Source organism: Canis aureus, chromosome X (genome assembly GCF_053574225.1).
Source record: "Canis aureus isolate CA01 chromosome X, VMU_Caureus_v.1.0, whole genome shotgun sequence".
NCBI lineage: Eukaryota > Metazoa > Chordata > Mammalia > Carnivora > Canidae > Canis > Canis aureus.
Genome location: NC_135649.1, coordinates 32,910,304 through 32,931,095, shown reverse-complemented (window position 1 = coordinate 32,931,095; position 20,792 = coordinate 32,910,304).

Here is a 20,792-nt window from a genome sequence, read left to right as displayed (position 1 = left end):
CTTTCCCTGTTCCGGCCCATAATGTGCTTCACCGAGGGATGGCTACTAATCGGGAACCTTGCGGCATTCACCTTCTTTGGGGACGATTCTCGTGGCGGTGGAACTACCAAGTCGGGTGCCCAGATGTGGAAGGGCACGGGCCTGGGAATCAGGCAGACTGAGCTCTGGTCCCGCGTCAGCCAGGGCCGGCTGTGGGATCGGAGACAGATCTCTGAGTCATCTGCCAGAGCGGGGCGGCCCGTCCCGGAGCGTCTCCTCTTTGCCTTGGCACCCAGGCCCCCTTCGCGTGAGCCCCTCTCTTGGTGGAGGGGTCACTAATCGATATCTTTTGGAAGCTGCCCTGGGGCCTGAGGAAAGATTGTTTGGAGGAGCACAAGTGCTGGGGGTTTTGACTTTGGAAAAGCCATATGGAATTCAGGATGAATAGTTCGCACGGTCCCATCTGGAATTTTAATCACAGAATCACAGGGAGATGAGCCCAGCTACCCGTCCGCGACGCAGTGAGATTTGGAGCCAGGCCTCTCAGCCTCTGTTTGCTCTCTTGCAAGTGACCCTCCCGAGTGGCTGCAGAAGGAATATGCGGTGCCATCCCCCCTCGAACTTAGCACTGCCCAGAAAAAGCAGGTGAGTGCCTGAGGAGGGGGTGGCAGTGAGCTCGGCCACGGACACCCAGCAAGTGGCAGACTGTACCAAATGCCCCCTGAGCCAGGCACTGTGGAGTGGGGAGACTGAGAGGACCGCTCTCTACAAACAGACCCTGCCTGTTTCTGCTTTGGGCCTACATCACGCTGTCTCCTCCAATTAGCATGCCCTCCTTCTCCTCTTAGCTTATGCAAAATCCTGCCCATCCAGCAAGTTCTACCTCTTCCACTAAGTTCAGCAAACCTTTCTCGAGGACGTCCTACTTACCCAGCCCTCTTTGGGGCGTGCAAAGATGAATAAAGGCCTGATCCCTATCCTCAGGCTGAACGAGCTCAACTGTCCTGTTTGCTTCATGCTCGTTCCTTTCTCCTCTCTGGTGAAAACTTAAGCTCTCTGGTGGCGGGAGAGAGCAGTGGCTGTGTTTCAGGGGGTCCCACAACCGCTTCAAGTTGGGTGAGGCACTAGAAGGCCTTGCAAGCCACAACAACAGGTTTTATTCACAGCTCAGGCTTTCATAGCAGAGGATACAGGGACAGGCAGCTGGCAACAGTAGGCCTCAGCTAGGCACAGGATTTCAGGTTCTTCCCCATCGAGGGTGACCCAGGAGCAACTGGCAGGAGACTACAGGGACACCTGTGATGTGTCTCTGTCCAGGGAAGCCCACTCCAGCCTCAGCGTGTGAGGCTTCTATGAAACAAAACTCAGGATTCCAACATTGAAGCCAGGTACATCCTGAATCTTGTTAGACAGTTCTGAGAGGTCCTCATGAGCTGTCAGAATATGCCCCCTTCCTCTGGACATAGGAAACAACATCAGTCAGAGACATAAAGAATCTTCTGAGGGCCATATTTCCAGGGGTAGGTCCAGGGTCAATTATGATTCCAGGGTCCCCTGGGGACATGGGAGGAGTGATCAACTTGGCCTTCTGCATTAGTTTTCTCTTCTCAACTGTGTCTTCTACATTTCTCCTATCCTCTCAGAGTATCCTCTTGGCATGGAGTCAACCAGACCTGACATCTACTCTGAGCTCAAGACACCCGTATATTTCACTGTCTATTCACCGTGTCCGGTCCCATACGTGTTGGCACCTTCACATGTCAAAATCTGAACTCCAATCCCTCCCTTACCCTGCTCTTTTCCATCCCAGGAACTGTCGGCATCATTCACGCTGTGGCTCAGGCACCTGAATCTGGCTGTTATCCTTGATTCTCTTCCATTCACCTTCCACAGCTAGTCCGTGATTCCTATTGGTTCAAACTCAGGCACATCCCAAATGTGACCATCTCTCATTTTCTTAGTCTGGAGCACCATCAACTTTCATCTGGATTACTCACCTTCTAAATGTTTCTATTTGTCTCCATGGATGGCCTGTTCCCCACTCACCACCCAGAGTGATCTTTCAGAATGTAATACCAGATATGTCACTGCCTGGTATTCACAACCTCTGATGGCTTCTCAACATGCTTGGATTAAAATTCAGACCTTTTAGTCCCCTGTTCACTCATCATGCTCTAGCCTCACACCAGGGAGTGGATCTGTTTCCTCCTCACATGATCTCCTTTCTTCCAGGACTGTTCTTCCCCCAACTCTTCAAATGCTTTACATTTTTTTAAAGGATTTATTGATTTATTTTAGAAGGGGAAAGGGCAGAGGGAGAAGGAGAATCTCAAGCAGACTCTGCTGAGCACAGAGCCACAACTCGGGGCTCGATCTCAGGACCCCAAGATCATGACCTAAGCCAAAACCAAGGGTTAGACACTGAACTGACTGAGCCCCCCAGGCATCCCTCAAATGCTTTACACTTTATTTCCATTGTCAGTCTCTCTCGCAGAGACCTTCTCTGACCACCCTATCTATGGTACCCCTGCCCCTCCCTTCATCTGAAATCATGATTATGTATTTCTTGTTGTGTAACAATGCCTAGAATGTAAGCTTATGAAAGAAGACCCTCTTTTTTTTTTTTTTTTTTTTTTGCTTATCTTGCCCACAGTGGTATCTCTAGCACCTGGCACCATGTCAAATTCAGAGTAGGAATTCAGAAATGTTTGTTGATGAACATAGTAATAAGATCATTAACCAATAATCAGTATGTGATTATGAGCTGGTCTCTGCCCTCAAAGGTTTTCATTTCACTGAAGAGTGGAGTAGGAAAAAGCAAAATACACAGAAAACTTTTCTGTGCTTTCTCGTATCCAACACAGGACACGTCAGCATCCCAGACATGAAAAAAACTAGCAACCAATGGGCAACATCACACAGCTAAAGTCTACCCAGCCCAGTGTTCTCTTTGATGGGCTTCTAGGGGCTGTTTGAAGGAAGATACCAGCAGCCTGGAACTTCCAAATGGAAGACAATGATCATGGGAACTGATGCCTTACCCAGGGTAGAGGCAGTGGTGTTTTTGCCAGAGTAGCACCCACAACTAAGCTTGCACTGGGCCTCTCGCTTCTTCAGAGCCTGGCCGTATGGGTCTCAAGAGATCCTGTGGACTGCCTGATATTGTTTAATAAGTTTCTGTTTTGCTTACACTTGTCAGAGTGGATTCTATAGTTTGTAACTAAGAACTCTAATCTAATAGGTTGAGTGAAAAAAAAAGGTTGAAAATCAGAATCCTGATGTGTAACTGACATTTAAGCTTGAATGGAAAAATATTAAAATCACATAGACATTTGAGGCATTGTTTCAAATAAGAACTAATACACATAACTGTATCAAAGTGACATGCTAAGTTTGAGGCAGAGTAATTTCTTTATTTATATGCTGGGGGAAAATCGTATCTGTTTTTATGTGTTTGTAAAGCACCATTTAAAAAAAATGAGCATCTGCTTCTTTAAGTTATATGCTATTATAATCCAGTGTAATTTTTAGTACAAGTGTATCAGTTACTAAGTGAAAGATATTTAAAATATTTTAAAAAGCCAAACCTAAACTGCAGCATTAAAAGTTGTAACTTGGGTGATATAAAACTATAAACAAGAGCAAGGAAGAGATTACCATAAAAGTCAGCCTAGTGGTTAATTTTAGGACTGAGATATATGCGTCAGGCTTCTAAAGCAGCTGGCAAAGTTCTATTTCTTGACGTAGATGATAATAAAAGGTATTTACTTTATAATACTCTAATCAAGAGCTACAGTTTTCTATAGGTTAAATTTTGCAATTAAAAATAGTTTAAACAAGAGTATATCAACTATTCAATTCAAATGTGAATTATTTTTATGCAGATGGCCCTGTGTGTTTTCATTTCAGGATCTTTTAAGACTTTGTTATAGAATTTTGTCCCTGGGGACAAGTGAGTTCCTGTATAAGTTTAACAGAGAGTTAGCATAAAACCTGTATCATGTCTTATAATCAAAGTCATACGAATGAAGACAAAACACCGTTTTTTCCCCCTATCAAATTGGCAAAGACTTAAGAAGATGTTATGACTCAGTGTTGGTGAAAGTGTGAAGACATGGGTACCTATCTGCCCTGCTGGTAGCAATGTAAATGAGTACGATCTTTCTAGTAAGCCATTTTGCAGTCTGTAACAAGGGCCTTAAAAAAATTCCATATTTTTTTTACCCTGTAAACTCAGTTCTAGGAATTTTATGTTGAGGAAATGATCCGAAATGTTCAAGAAAATATACATGCAACAATGTTCTTGCAGCAGCTTTGTGATGGTGACGTCTTGGAAGCAACAGGAATGTTTACCAGTAGGGAAGTAGTACCCTCCCCAAATGAGATAGTACGCAGCCATCAATATGCTGGTTTTGAACATGGGCACGTAGAATAATGATGATGATGATGATGATGATGATGATGATGATGATAGCCAACATTTATTGATCACTACTATTTGCCAGGGACTCCTGCACCTCATGACATGAATGCTTTCATCCTTGCGACACTTTAAGGTGAGTAGTATCTTATTTTGAAATGAGAAAACTGAGGTTCAGAGAGGATCTGTAACTTACCCAACGTCACGCTGCCAGTAAGCAACAGAGCCAGGGCCTGAATCCAGGCCTGAACACTTGAATTTCCATAAAGGCTATTAATAGTACTAATATTTAGGTGGTGGGAGTATAGTGATTTTTATTTTCTACCTTAGATTTTGCCTTACAGTCGAAGTTTCATAAAACAAACACTTATCAATATTACAATCAGAAAACAAGAGGAGCTCCTGCCAAATATTCCTGCCACACAAAGATACGCTGACTTCTAGTGGAAGTATCCAGGAATGGGAGTAGAGCCAAAAGTCTCGAGGCAGGAAATACTAAATCATTTCCTTGGGCTCAGCTTCTCGGGCTCCATAACTAGGCCAGGTTTTTCCTAAGAACACTGCCACCTAACTACAGACTGGAAAGCAGCTGCTTTGGTCTGGGTTTCTTGCTTCTGTACAGGTGGAATCTTGCTGAGGACAGGAAGGGCATATGGACAAAGAGCAGGAACTGCCTGCTTTCTGAATTTTCTTTTTTTTATGATTGTATTTATTTATTTGAGAGAGAGCGAGCGAACACAAGCAGGGTGAGCGGCAGGCAGAGGGAGAGGGAGAAGCAGGCTCCCCACCAAGCAGGGAGCCTCACGCAAGACTCCATCCCAAGACCCTGGGATCATGACCCGAACTGAACTGAGCCAGCCAGGCACCCCCGCTTTCTGAATTTTTCTACTAAAACGCCTACCTAAATTCTTGTGTTTCACATTGCGTGCCTGAGAGCCGTGTGCTAGGCAGCAGGAGTTCTGATTTGGCGCTTCTTTATACTTCTCGGCCACATCTGCCTCCATGCCAGGGGTCAAGGTGGCCTCTTTCTGGCTCTGGTTAGGCAACAACATTGGTTTAGTCCAGGAGTACTTGTGGCTCCCAGTGGGTCATCATGGATTTGGACTGTGTCCCATAAGTATATTAGCTACTCTCCCTCCTTCCACCTGATGATAACCAGTCTTTTTTTCCCCACACTTGGATCTATTGAGGGAAGACGAGACAAGAAAATACAGCAGACCCAGAACGAACCCTTCTCTAGGCCCAGAAAAGCTTATTCAAGAACCCTGCCTTACTGAGAACAAATCAGTATATGGAAGAAATCCACTTAGGGAGTTTGCCCCAAGGTTAACTGCGAGACCTGGAAATGAAACCTAGCTCTCCTGCTTCTTAGCCCCCCCTGTGCCATCTATATTTAGCCAAGCTGCCCCGAGCCTTGTCCACCTTGTCTGGGAGCCAAAGTAGGCACACAGTTTGCTCATAAACATTCCTGTGCTTGCCAGCTCATGCCTGCCAACCATTTAGATGTTGGTTTTAAAAGGCAAGCCTCCCCTTGCACCCAGCTCCTGGGGTCTGCAGGGAATACACACGAGGAGATCAGCAGCCCTGAGTTTTTCCCCAAGCCAAGGGACCTCAGCCAAATGCCCTAAAATGAAAGGCGTGTCTCTCCCTGCTTCATCTTGGCAGGGCTCAGCGAATGACTCCCTCTCAGACCCACTGTTCCTGGTCACAGTTCTTTGAGTGTGTTGACCTACTTTCTCCCCTTCAGAGGGAGGACAGAAACCAATAAATGTCTCCAGCGAGTACTCTTGCTTTCAGGAATATTACTTCTGTCTTCTGGCCCCTAGTCCTTTCCATGTTCCATTATCACTCTGCTATAACCACTTCAAGCATGACTGCATCAGAACCCTGAATGTTGCTTACTGTCCCCATTTTACAGCCGTGTTGTCAGAAGTAGCATGACCCACACACCACAGGGACGGAGGCAGAACCTGCCCAGCCTGCCTTCTCCTGCCACAGCTCATTGTTAAGTGGCACGAACTGCACTGAAGTCACTGCTGCATCAGAATCTTCTGGAATTCAGCAGGGTGTCTCCGATTTTGGCTACCTTATACCACGTGCCTGGACGCATTAGGGATGGAGAGACATCCAGCTTGAGATCCCAGACTTATTCTTTAATACACCTTTTGTGTGAGCCTCTGGGGAAAGTTTTGCGGGGGAAGGGGGAGCTCACCTCTTTGGTCACCTTGACAGGCATCCCCCCTCTTTGGACAGTGTGTACAGGTGACTCCAATACATACCTACAAGGAGATTTTCTATGGCGAATCGATCATTTTGGCTCTTCAGCCTTCGCAGTCTGCACTCCCTTGCCCACTTCCTCTAGCCACTGGCTAGAATCAGCTTGGGAAATATATACTCATTTTAATGTCAAGCTGAGAAAAGTTAGAGGCATAAATCTGCCGGGGTTCCGAGGAAGGGCGTGGATGGGTCACATAATATATTCCAGAGTGCCTTTGGATTATCGGCTGGTTTTAATAACCTGCCAGCCAATATGACAGGTCTGTTCTCCTTGACCGTGGGTAAGTGAGTGTCTCTTAGCTCCGCTATCCCTGGGGTGCTTTGTTTCCTTCCTGCCCCGCTCATCCCTGTGCACAGAGCAGATTATAACCTGCCTGCCTTCTAGCATCCTATCACATTTCATCTACATTGGGAAATTTGGGATTTTAAGAAAGGTTCCAGGTCTTTTTACCAGCTCTAAAATCATATTGTAGTCCTAGTGACCCCCAGAGGCTGCATCTCAGCAGCCAGCTGCTCTCAGGCCAGCTGGGCCAGGGCTGGGGGGAGCCCCCCCTCTGGAGAGCCGAGTAGGCAGCAGGTGGTGAGACAGGGCGTGGCTGCAGACGGCAGTCCGGGGATCTCTACTTCTTGGGGACCTTCTATGCTTGTGCAAGGCACTGTAAAGTGTCTGTCCCCCGCCCGATCATCTGGGGCGGAGGTGGAATGAGAACGAACTACAGGACCTCTGCATTCCCCGAACCAGGGAGAGGAGAGGGCAGATAGGATGGGGCTGACGGTGAACTGCAGGCGGTGGATGGAAAGGGTGACATTGCCAAGGAGGTGAATGATGATGGGGGCGGGGGACCGGGGAGACAGTATTGAAAGTTAGTACCTTCACGTATGTCTCCGAGTTTCCCCAGGATCCTGGAGTGAGAAGAGCCCAATTGGCAGAGTGGAGAGAAGGGTTCAGAACCTGGAAGCAGCCTGTGGAGCTGCCGTGGCCGGGAGCACGCGCTGTCTGTGCAGCACTGCCCTAGGAAGCTCTCGGCCATGAGGGAAATCGTCCTTGTGCATCTATCTCTCCAGCAAGGTGGTCAGCAGCCACATGTGCCTTCCGAGCACTTGAAATGTGACTAGCCTGACTGAGTAACTGAAGTTTTTTTTTTTTTTTTAAAGATTTTACTTATTTTTTCATGACACACACACACACACAGAGGCAGAGACATAGAGGGAAAAACAGGTTCCCTGCAGGGAGCCCGATGCGGGATTCGATCCCAGGACCCCAGGATCACGACCTGAGCCAAAGACAGATGCTCAACCGCTGAGCCACCCAGGTGCCCCAGAACTGAAGTTTTAATTTTATTTTCTTTAAATTAATTTAAATGTCCCCACCACGAGTAGCTAGTGGTTATCCAGCAGGGGCAGTGTGGCTCCCGAGTGAGGTGGACCCAGGCAGGTGGGGGCCAGCTGCCCACAGCTGGGCACTCCTGGCTTTCGTCCTGCTGGGCCACTTCTTACCTCTGCAACCTTGGACAAGTTACTGCACCCCTTTGAGCCTATTTTCCCATCCGTAAGATGGAACTCAGAACAGCGCCCCACCACAGAGGGCAACTGGGAAGGCTAAATGGGGCTCACTCATGTAAAAAGTCTTCACCAGGTGCCTGGCGTCTGCAGAGTTCTTGGGAGCTGTCTGCTGTCGTGCTGCTTTGGTGTCAAGGTGTTACGTGGTTTACTCCCATCTTACTTTCCTGTGCCTTGGCCCTAGTCACCCAACACCGATAAATCAACCTACCTTGCTAGTGCGCCTAGAGGTGTGAGGATAATGGCATTTGCCCTGATGGACTCCCTGGAGCACCACAGCGAAAGATCCATTATTTGATTTCGGAACTTTATTGTGTCTGAGCTTTGAGTGAAATGAGATTTTTAAATGAGAGAAAAGATGAAACAGTCAAGGTCAGAATAATAACATGAAAAAAATACCCTATGCCCCGCATTCCCAATTTCCCATCCATTGAACAAACATTTATTTACTGAATCTCTACTGAGACACTAGTGATTATAAGCACAGACTGGGCTTATAGCCCTTACTTACTAGCTGTGTGACGTTACTTAACCTCTCTGTCTCTATTTCCTTTTTTGTCAATTGGGCATAATAATAGTACTGATCTTTCGGGGTTGTAAAAACTCAGTATGTGTGCTTATGAAATTACTTGGCACTGACGAGCATTTGATAAGTATTGGAGGATGTGATTCCTGTGTGCTAGTACCACGATCAGGGCAGTTTAAAGGGACCCCAGTGGTAGCTGTGGTGGGCAAGACTGGTGGCAGAGCTACTAGCTCAGAGAAGATTGTAGCATTCCAGGCATGAGACGATGAACTCAAGGGATTGAAGGAACCATTGCAGGCACAGAAAGGTGGGGATCGGCGCTGGAGATGTTAAGAGATCCAATTGACTGATGAAGAAGGGTAGGGGATCCAGAAGGAGGACCATTTTTGGAGAGAGGGAGTCTGTGCAGTCATTTCAGGACATGTTGGGTTTATGTAAGGCAGTTTGGTAGTGGTTCTGGAACTCAGGGAAGGGAGAGGTTAGGACTGGGGCTACAGATGTGGGAGACCTTAGAACTCTGCGTCAGACCCTCTTATTTATCATTCTCTACTTTTCAGAAAAGATTTTAGTTATTTATTTGACAGAGGGAGAGAAAGAGAGAAAGTGATCACACACAAGCAGGGGGAGCAGCAGGCAGAGGGAGAAGCAGGCTCTCCTCGGGGCAGGAAGCCTGATGCAGGGCTCCATCTCAGGACCCTGGGATCATGACCTGAGCTAAAGGCAGATGCTTAACTGACTGAACCACCCAGGCGTCCCTCGTTCTCCACTTTCTCCTGAGGTTATTTCTAGTGCTTTCCACACTGTCTTTAGGCTGATGAATGTCAATTTTCAAACTTCCATCTCTAGCTCTGACCACCTGACTCAGGTCTAGACTTATACACAGCCAGCTACTTAGGATCTCCAGTTGGATGACTCACACACACCTCAAATTTAACATGTCTGAGCCCCTACTCACTCCTCCCCTAGTCTTCCAGTCTCAGTGAATGAGTGTTTATATTTGAGGGGTGGGGGAGACATGTAATAAACCGACAATGAAATATGATTTCAGATGATAGTAAGGGAGATAATAACACTGGATGTCGTGATGAGACACTGACCAGGGCCTACTCAGTTGGAATGATCACGGAAGGCCTCTCTGAGGAGCCGACACTGGAGCTGAGACGTGAGTGACAGGAGAACATTTTAGGCAGATGCAAAGACTCTCAAGAGGGAACAAATTGTGGGAGCCTAGCCAACAAGCATAGCAGGATGGGCTAAGATGAGAGATATAGGCAAGGGCTCTATGTTACTAGGTCAAAGTAAAGAGCTGAGATGCTATACCCAGTGTAATTGAAGCAGGGAAACGTATATGACATTATTTACACATTGAAAAGTCAGCTCTGGCTATTGTGTGGAGAATGGCCTATATAAGCTGGGAGATCAGGGAGGAAACTGTCACCTTGATCCAGGAGAGACAACAGTGGCTGGGATTACATGGGAGGCCAAGGACAAGGAGAGAAGGAGAGATGAATCAGGGATAGTATTGGTAAAATGTGCTGGATGAGGGATGGGAAACGAGGGAGAGGAAGGAATCAAAGGTCCTAGCACGATCCCTAGCAGGTGCTCGGTGAAGACTTGCAGGATGAAAGAGCCAGGGGACAGATGGAGGTTGCTGAAGCCATGGGAAACGTATGGCCTTAGCATCACTTCAAGGATTGCCTGAAGAGTACAGTGAGATTCTAAAGGGGTGGGCAGAGGAAGGAATGTCTACAAAAGAGACTCGAAGAAACAACCAGAGTGGTAGGAGGAGGAACAGGCAAGTGTGATGTTACAGAAGGCAGTCCCGCTTCCCTCTCCAGAAGTAACCAATGCTAACAGATGGGTGGGTATCCTTCCAAAATCATCTTCTATATATTTACATACATTCACAAATGTTTATATTACATGCATATGTAGTTTTTTGGTTTTTATATAAATGAGCTCATAGTACATGCATTATTCTATCACTTGCTTTCTTAAAAAAAATAACAGCTTTATTGAGCTATAATTCACGTACCGTAGAATTCACACATTTAAAGTGTACAATTCAGTGGTTTTTAGTATATTCACAGATATGTGCAACCACCACCATAGTCCGTTTTTAGAGCATTTTCATCACCTCAGAAAGAAACCCTGTATCCTTTAGAACTATCACTCCCTTATCACCAGCCCCCTGCCCCCAACCCAAAGCAACCACCCATCTCCTCTCTGTTTCTACAGATTTGTGTCTTCTGGGCTTTCATAGAAGTGGAACATATCCTATGTGGTCTTTTGTGACTGGCTTCTTTCACTTAGCACCATGTTTTTCCAGGCTCATTTATGTTGTAGAAGAAATCAAAGCTTCATTCTTTTGATTGCCCAGGAATATTCCATTGTATGGCCAGACCACATTGTGTTTACCCATTCATCAGCTGGCAGAAACTGGCTTGTTTCCTACTTTTAGTTATTGTGAATAATGTTATGGACATTTGATGACGAGGTTTTATATGGACGTGTGTTCTCATGTCTCTCGAGTGTATACTTAGAGAGGAATTGCTGGGCCACATGATGACTCTATGTTTGACGTTTTAAGGAATAGCCAGGCCATCTTCCAAAGTCACTGTACCGTTTTACATCCCCACCAGCCATCCACAAAGGTTCTGGTTGCTCCGCGTAGTCGTGAACACTTGCTAGGTCAACCTTTTTTATTATAGCCACACTAGGCAGTGTGATACCACTTACTTTTCTACTTACTATGCCTTGAATGTTTTTCCATATTGGCACGTATAGCCCTCTTGTGCATTGAACTGCCAAGTGATGTTTCACAGAGACCATTACTTTCAAGACGATCCCATCCATACCACTGTGTTATGTCCTCCCCAGGGCTCAGCAGCTTGGAAGCTTGGAAACAGTAGTGGTGGCTGACTGCATCGATCCAGATTTGGCAGGTAAGGCGGAAGGATGAGGCCCACAATGGTTTGGAAGGTTAATGGTGGGAGGGTACTTGAAGTGAATTATCAACCCTGGCACATAGCAGTCCTGGTAGGTGACAGTGACAAGGAACTGCAGGGTAGAGTACAGCATGGTGCCAGACCCTAAAAGCAGGTTTCGCATGAGAGTGGAGAGCTAGTTTTTTGTCTTGTTTTGCAATTACCCATTTCTTCTGTTGTGTCCTTTCCTTCCTTCCTTCCTTCCTTCCTTCCTTCCTTCCTTCCTTCCTTCCTTCCATTGTATCATTCATTGCCTTGTCTTCTCAAACATAATGATGATTCAGAACATAATATGACCTTGTTTTGTGACTCCGAGTGGCCATTAAGACCATCTGCTTTTGCCCTGGACCTCAGAGGCATGTAGTCATGTGTCTTTCTCCATTAAATGGGTCTGAGATTTCTGTGCTCTTGAAATTCTATCTGCTTCAACTTCCAGCTTTATTCTTTTTGGTGTCAGAGACTGTGATCAGCATTATTCTAGGTTCTTCTAATATTCTAGGTTTTTGAGCTAGGTTTTCTAGGTTTCCTAACTTCTAGATCAGCGTCATTCTAGGTTTTTGAACAAGGACTGACTCCATGCATCTCCTGTGAAGCTTCTAATAGCAATTTTACATGCTGTTTAGATGTTTTTTTTTTCTCTTCTAGGTGTATGGTTACATTGTGGTAGAGGTTATGAGAAATCTGATCTCCAGAGAAGGGTTGGTGCCTCTTTAATTTGATATAAGCTATTTAGGGCAGGCTAGTTTTCCAGCATTGAAGAATTTAAATGAGTAAATTTGTGTTTACCTTACCCACACTCTTTTTAATGGTAGGGACCTACCCTCTTCAATACAGTAACCACTAGCCACACATGGCTTTTACAGTTCAAATAGAAATTAAATGAGTGAATCAGATTACAAATTCAGTTCCTCAGAAGAACTGGCCACGTTTCCAGTTCTCAGTAATCACATGTGGCAAGGGGCTACCATACAAATATAGAACATTTCCATCATCACAGATAGCCCTATTGGACAGCAGTGGTCTTCTCTTCAAGCTAATCTCAAGTTTTACCTTCTCAGACTGGAGAGTCTCCTGCTTTTAGCAGCAGCCACCCTCATCCTATTCCACGATACCCCCTGATTTCCCACCCCTGATGGTGTTATCTGCCCTCTGTCCGCGTATTTGTTTCCTGCTGTTGCTGTAACACATTCCCAAAAACTTCATGGTTTAAAGCAACACAAATTCACGATCTTATGGTTCTGGTGAACAGAAGGCTAAAAGCCACCATTTTCCAGTGCCTAGAGGTAGCCTGTTTGCATTCCTTGGCTCATGCCCCCCTCCTCCATCTTCAAAGCCAGTACAGAGCATCTTCAGATCTCTCTCACATTCTCTGACCTCTGCTTCCAGAATCACATTGCCTTCTCTGACTCTGACCCTCCTGCCTCTCTCTTATATGAACTCTGTAATTAGATTAGACCCACATGGATAACCTCTTCATCTTAATATCCTTAACTTTAAAAAACAATTTTATTTATTTATTAGAGAGAGAGAGAGAGAGAGAGCAAGCAGAGAGAGCTATAGAGGAAGAGGGAGAAGCAGACTCCTCATTGAGCAGGGAGCCCTATGTGAGGCTTGATCTCAGGAGCCAGAGATCCTGACCTGAGCCAAAGGCAGACACTTAACTGGCACAGCCACCTCGGCATTCCTTAATATCCTTAACTTAATCACACCTGCAAAGTCCCTTTTACTATGTAAGGTAACATATTCACCAATCCCAAGGATCAGGACATTCGACATTTGGAGGGGGTGGGGGATCATGATTTTCAGCCTACTATACTGGGCAGTATTCTACAGTGGCATCTTGTTTTTCTTAAGGACCAGTGCTGCACAGAGTATGCCATACACACTAATGTCCCAAGGTTTTACTCAGAGGGAGGAGGATGTTTTAAAATCCTATTTTCTGCCACCATTCTGTCTGGAAATACCAAATTTTGGTTGTTCTGACTCCTCAAAATATAATCCTGTAAATACAGCAGCATAAGAGTATCTTATAGGCAAGACAAATCCACACCTAACTCCATGTCCTGTCAGAGTGTTTGACCCACAGGCCCTATTTTTTAGGGCTGATCCCTGCCAGCCTTTCTCCTTTCTGTCTCCCTCTGTCTCTGTGTCTCTTTTCTCTCCCATGCGCATGCGCACAAACACACACACATGCACACACCTGGGGGCTTGATATATTAACCAAGGCAAAGCCACTTGAGCTGCTTTGCCCAGAAAAGGGAGGCAGATGAAAGCCTGAGTCATTCCTAGGAGAAGCAACAGCAGAAACCAGTGCAAAATTGGTCTTCTATTTTCAGTCTGGACAAGATGCATAGACTCATTTCTCCTTGCTCCTCCCTGCTAAGTATAACTATAAATCCTAGAAATAATTCAAGAGGCAACCAAAGAAGAATTCCAGAAGGTGTAAAGAGGAAGGCAGAATGGTTAGGGAACCCAGGACTGGAGGAGCATCATAGTAGCAAGGCGCCTTAATGACTTCCTGCCCGACAGAAGAAGGCGAGCCAGGCCCAGCATTTCCCAATACCCTGCCTCGCCACAGAAGGTGGCTCAGGTAGGTAGCTTCTTCCCTGGGATTGAGTGGGAGTCTTGCTGACAACACCAGGTGGGCATGGCCACCTCAGGAAAGGGAATCTAGCAGGGAGCCCCATTGATCCTGAGCAGCTGGGGGAAGTATTCTCCTTTCCCATCAGGCCAGACTCCTCTTCCTTACCACAAGATACTGTTCAGCGGGGCCACCATCAAGGGCAAATCCTACCGCAACCAGAACTGTGGCCCGGGACCCCTATTTGTGCCCATGGTCTTGAGAGCGCCCTGTCCCTATGAGAGATACCAGGATGGTATCCAGCACAGGCAATGGGTGGGGGTTCCCCCAGAGGAAGCAAAACCGGGGAAGATCAGTTGTTTCTGCACACTAGAGCCTTACTTCCTCCACCTCTAGGTTTCAGGCAACCCAGCCTGGTGGAGCACCTTTTGCTCCCTTTGGCAGCCCCGGTGCAGACCAGTGGGGGCCCCATCACCACATTCACAAACAAACCAAAATAGCCTTGCAGAGGCTCCAAACAGTAAATCATCACTGAAATCACAGCCTGCAAAACTAGGCCGGGACCTGTGTGCTTAAACCTAGAGGGGCTGCCCACTAAAATAAAAGATGTAAATAGTCCCCTGATATAATAGCCAAAATACAGTGAAAAATCACGTCTCCTATTAAGAACTGGAAAATCCTGACTTGACTAAGACAAGACAACCAGCTGATATCAATAGCGAGATGACTCCAATGTTAGAATTATCTGGCAAGGATTTTAAAACAGCCATCACAAAAATGCTTCAGGAAACAACTGCAAAGTCTCTTGAAACAAATGCAAAAGTAGAAAATCTCAGGAAAGAAATACAAGTTATATATAAAAAAGAACTAAATGGAATTATAAAACTGAAGAAATAAAGTAACAGAAATTTTTTAAAAAAACTTGCCGGGGGGGGTGGTGGTGGGGAAACTTGCCGGGCCCATAGTATAGTGAAATGACAAAGGATAGAATCAGTGAGCTTGGGGACCTATCAATAGCATTTACTCAGTCTGAACAACAGAGAGAAAGTAGACTGGTAAAATAATACAGCCTTAGAGACCTCTGGGAAATAACAAGAGATCCAACATTTATATCATCAGAGTTCCAGGTGGATATCAGAACCTGACAAAGACAGTACAAAAAAAAAAAAAAAAGCAAACCACAGGCCAGTACCCCTCATGAAGGTGGACACAAAAATCCTCAAAAAAATATTGGCAAAATGAATCCAACAATGTATAAAATAATTATATACCATGATCAAGTGGCATTTATTCCAGATATGCAAGGCTGGCTCACTATTTTAAAATCACTCAATGTAGTTTACCATATCAAAAATGAAAGAAAAACCATACAACGATCTCAATTGACACAGGATAAAACATTTGACAAAATTCAACATTTATGACAAAAACTAAATACACTAGGAATAGAGGGGAACTTCCTTGACCTCATGAAGAACATCTATAGGGGTGCTGGGGTGGCTCAGTCAGTTAAGCATTTCACTCTTGATTTTGGGTCAGGTCATGATCTTAGGGTCATGGGATTGAGCCCCAAGTCAGGGCCCAGCGTGAAGCCTGCCTAAGATTCTCTCTCTCTGCCCCTCCCCCACCCCTGCTCCCTCGCTGTCTCTTAAGAAAATCTATAGAAAACTTACAACTAACATTATACTTAATGGTGAAAGACTGAATACTTTGCCTCTTAAGACTGAAATAAGGCAAGTGTGTCTGCTCTTAGCACTTCTATTCAACATTGTATTGGAAGTTCTAGCCAGCACAACAAGGAAAGAAAAAGAAATAAAAGACATACAGATTGGAAAGAATCGAGTAAAACTGTCTCTATTTGCAGAAGACTTTATTGTCTACCTAAAAAATCACAGAGGATCTAAAAATACCCTTCTAGAACTAAAAATTGAATTCAGCAAGGTCACATGATGTATGATCAACACACAAAAATCAGTCACACTTTTATACACTAATGATGTGAAAATCTAAATAAGAAGCCACGATACTATTTATAATTGCCCCAAAGAAAATAAAATTCTTAGGTATAAAACTAAACAAAAAATGTATAAAACATGAAAACATGTCTCATCTGTATGCTGAACATTATAAAATACTGGTGAAAGAACCCAAAGAAGACATTAATAATTTGAGACATTTCCTGTGTTCATGGATTAGAAGGCTCAACATAGTAAAATTGTCAATTTTCCCCAAATTGATCTCTAGGTTAATGAAATCCCTATCAAAATCCCAGCCAGGATTTTTGTAGACATAGATAGGCTTATTATAAAATTTATATGGAAATACAAAGGACCTAGAGTAGCTAAAATGATGATTATAAAGAATAAACTGAGGGGGAGGTGGCTGGGTGGCTCAGTCAGTTAAACATCTGCCTTCGGCTCAGGTCATGATCTCAGAATTGAGCCCTGAGTGGGGCTCCCTGGTCAGCGAGGAGTCTGCTTTTCCCTCCCCCTCTGCCCCTCCCCCTGTTCATGTTCTCTTTCTTTCAAGTAAATAAATAAAATCTTTTTTAAAAGAATAAACAGAGGTGGGGGTGGAAATCACTCTTTCCAATGTAAAGGTTTACTTTATAGCTATAGTAATCAAGACAGTGTAGTAATAGTGGAGGATAGACACATAGATCAGTGGAACAGAATAGAGCACCAAGAAATAAACCCAAGTTTGTTTAACTGAATTTTGACAAAAGTGTAATAGCAATTCAATGAAGGAAGGATAGCTTTTTCAACAAATAGTACAGGAGCAATTGACATCCACAAGCCAAAAAAAAGGCGGGGGGCGGGGGGGAAGAACCTTGACCTAAACATCACACCTTATACCAAAAACTGAACTCAGGATGGATCACAGACTTAAAGTGTAAAGCTATAAAACTTGTAGGAAAAAAAATGCAGGAGAAAATCATGATCTAGGATTCAGCAGAGTTCTTAGGCTCAATACCAGAAGCATGATCCATAAAAAGAAGACTATAATTGGACTTTATCAAAATTTTAAAAATTTTGCTCTATGAAAGATCGAGCTACAGACTAGAAAAAATATTTGCAAACTGCATATCTGGCCAAAGAATTGTATCTAGAATATATAAAGAGCTCTTAAAAACTCAATCCAATTAGAAAATAGGCAGGGCTCCTGGGTAGCTCAGGCGGTTGAGTGTCTGAATCTTGGTTTAGGTCATGATCTCGGGGTCCTGGGATTGAGCCCCATATTGGGCTCTGTGCCCAGTGGGAAGTCTGCTTGAGGATTCTGGGCAAAAGATGTGAACAGACATTTCACTAAAGAGGATACACAGATGGCAGATAACACATGAAGAGATGTGCAGCATCACTAGCCATCAGGAAAATGCAAATCCAAACCACCACGAGATATTACTACACACACATCAGATGCTGGTGAGGATTCAAGAAACTGGATATCTCATACATGTGTTCTTTTTAAAAAGATTTCATTTATTTATTTTAGAGAGAAAGAGAGAGGGAGAGAGAGAGCACGAGAGCGCATGAGCAGGGGAGGGGCGGAGGGACAAGCAGACTCCCCACTGAGTGAGGAGCCCTCCATGGGGTTCGATCTAGGATTCTGAAACCATGACCTGAGCCGAAGTCAGACACTTAGCCAACTGAACCACCCAGGTACCCTTACATGTGTTCTTCAACAGAATAATAGTTAAATAAAATGTGGTACATGTATGCCACGGAATACTACTCAGCAATAGAAAGAAATGGGGTATGGTTCATGCAATAACTTGAATGAATTGTCTGGGAATTTTACTGAGTGAGAAAAAGCCATCTTAAAAGGTTACAGACTATGATTATTTCTAATACTCTTGAAATGACAAAAAGTATAGAGATGGGGACATGGATAGTGGGTGACGAGTTAGGGAATAGGGCAGATAGAAGGTTGATGTGCTACAAATAGTAGCAGGAAAGATCCTTGTGGTGACAGTACAGTTCTGTACTGCATCATTGGGTACATGAACCTACAAATGATAAAATTGCATAAAACTAAAAATGTAAGCACAAACAAATGATTACAGGTAAAGCTGGGGAAATCTGCACAAGATCGATAGGTTGTAGCAATGTCTCCATCTTGGTTGTGATATTATACTAGTTTTATAAGGTGTTACCCCTAAGGGAAGCTAGGTAAAAGATACACAGGATCTCGCTATATTATTTCTTTCAATTGCAGGTGAATTTACAGTGATCTCAAAATAAAAATCTTATTTTAAAAAAAAAAGATAATGAGGGAAAAATTAGGGGCTCAAACGTTTTGCCAGAAGCTGGATTAAGGAATCTGGCTCATTCTGCTGCCACTAAACTAATTGGCCACCTGGCTACCAGGCTGGCTAGTTATAAAAAAAACAATGACTCCCCAAACCTGGGTATGTAGCACCTTAGGGGACCTCTAATAATCCAAAGAGGTATTGCTTACCTTCTGGAAATTCTCAGTAACCAAATTTAATTGAAAGTCACCTTCATGAAAAAAGCAAGCATTTGCTATGTGAATCTTCATATCAGAGGGTGGCACTAGGCAAATCAAAATGTGGTATCTCAACCTGCTCCCACTCGAGCCCTTCCAAAATCAGAATCACTGGCCCGATCACTGTGGAGCCAACATATGAGGCCTAAATGGGCCTGTTAACTCTGTAGAGTGAAAAGCTACCCCCAGCTGTCGTCAATCAGTCAGCTGGCTCTGACCTTAAGAGAAACTACAAGGGGGGAATGAGAGACTGTGGATGATTGGCTACAAACCCCATCTCATGGGTAGCCATTGACTCCAAACATGTGCTTTACCTTCTCCTTAAATTCAACATTGACCTTAGGAGCATCTTGAACTTATCACTTGACTTTTTTTAAGAGGATAAACTTGATTTTGCAGAGGACTGAACAATGGGAAGAGTAATGATCCCTTCATTTCATTTTTAATATATAGGAAGGTTTGATTTATTGGCACACACTTCTACGAATTTTAATACATGTGTAGATTCATGTAATCACCACTACAGTTATGGTACAGAATAGCTCATTCATCCCTCAAAAGCTCCCTAGTGCTACCCTTTTGTTGTTATACGCTCCCACCCTCAAACCCCAGCAACCACTGATGTGTTTCTCCATCGCTATAGTTTTATTTTCTTGAGTGTGTTGTATACATGGAAACATACACTAGGTAACTTTGAATTGGCTTCTCTCACTCAGCAAATATCTTTGGGATTCATCATGCTGTGGCATCTTCCAAAGTTCATTTACACACAGGTTTAAATTCAAGAATCGCTCCCTGATTTTATTCAGATTAGTTCTCTAAGCAGGCTTTGCGACAGTGTAGCAGCAGTATAATTTTTGCACAATTAAATCACCTTTGGGCAAATGGCTGACAGTGATTAACATGTTCCTCTTGAGGATCTCTGGGTGACTCAGTGGTTTAGCACCTGCCTTCGGCCCAGGTCGTGATCCTGGAGTCCTGGAATCGAGTCCCGCATCGGGCTCCCTGCGTGGAGCCTTCTTCTCCCTCTGCCTGTGTCTCTGCCTGCCCGTCTCTCTCTCTCTCTCTCTCTCTCGTAAATAAATAAAATCTTTAAAAAAAAAAACATGTTCCTCTTAATCCAGTTTTTAATCTGTTTCTTCTGGTGAAAAAGAGAGGCAAGAAGTAGATAGTAATTTCTAAACCAGCATTATATCCCTAAATTCTAAAACCAGAAAGCAGCATCTCTGAGTGTCTGAACTATTTTTTTAAAGATTTATTTATTTAATTCAGAGAGAGGGTACAAGTGGGAGGGGCAGAGGGAGAGGGAGAGAGAATCCCAAGCAGAGTCCTTGCAGAGTGCGGAGCCCAGCATGGGGCTCAATCCTACCACCCTGAGATCATGACCTGAGCCGAAATGAAGAGTTGGATGCTTAACCAACTGAGCCACCCAGGCGCCCTTGAACTGTTCTTGAATTACCTCTCTCACCACTTGGGGAACCTACCAGAACAGCAGTGGCCAGCAGACTTCTAGACATACGTATGGTTCTTGCTTCAGAAGCCCCTGTGTGATTCTCGTGCCAGTCTCATACAAAGAAATGAGTAAAACTGTCTCAAGAGTTCTTCAACTGCCCTCCTGTGTACCCCAAAATGTCTGCCATTAGAATCACTAGGCTAACAGATTCCAGAACCCCTCTCTAAAAATAAATGCAAACATGTCACTTATGGGGATAGCCCATTCTGAAGTTGGGCCCTGAGAGATTAGAACAAAACCTTTTGATTTGAGGTGTAGGACAGGTCTGGAGTGGTGCCCAGTGCTAAGGAATAGGAGGCCCAGCTTCAATTAGAGGTGGGACAGGGAGCGACCCTGCATGGCCAAGTGGCAGCAGCAGATACCGGGACCCAAAGACGTGGGCCGGAAAGGGGGGAACAATCCAAGGGGGGAGTTGGGGCATGCTGAGAGCAAATGTTGCCTAT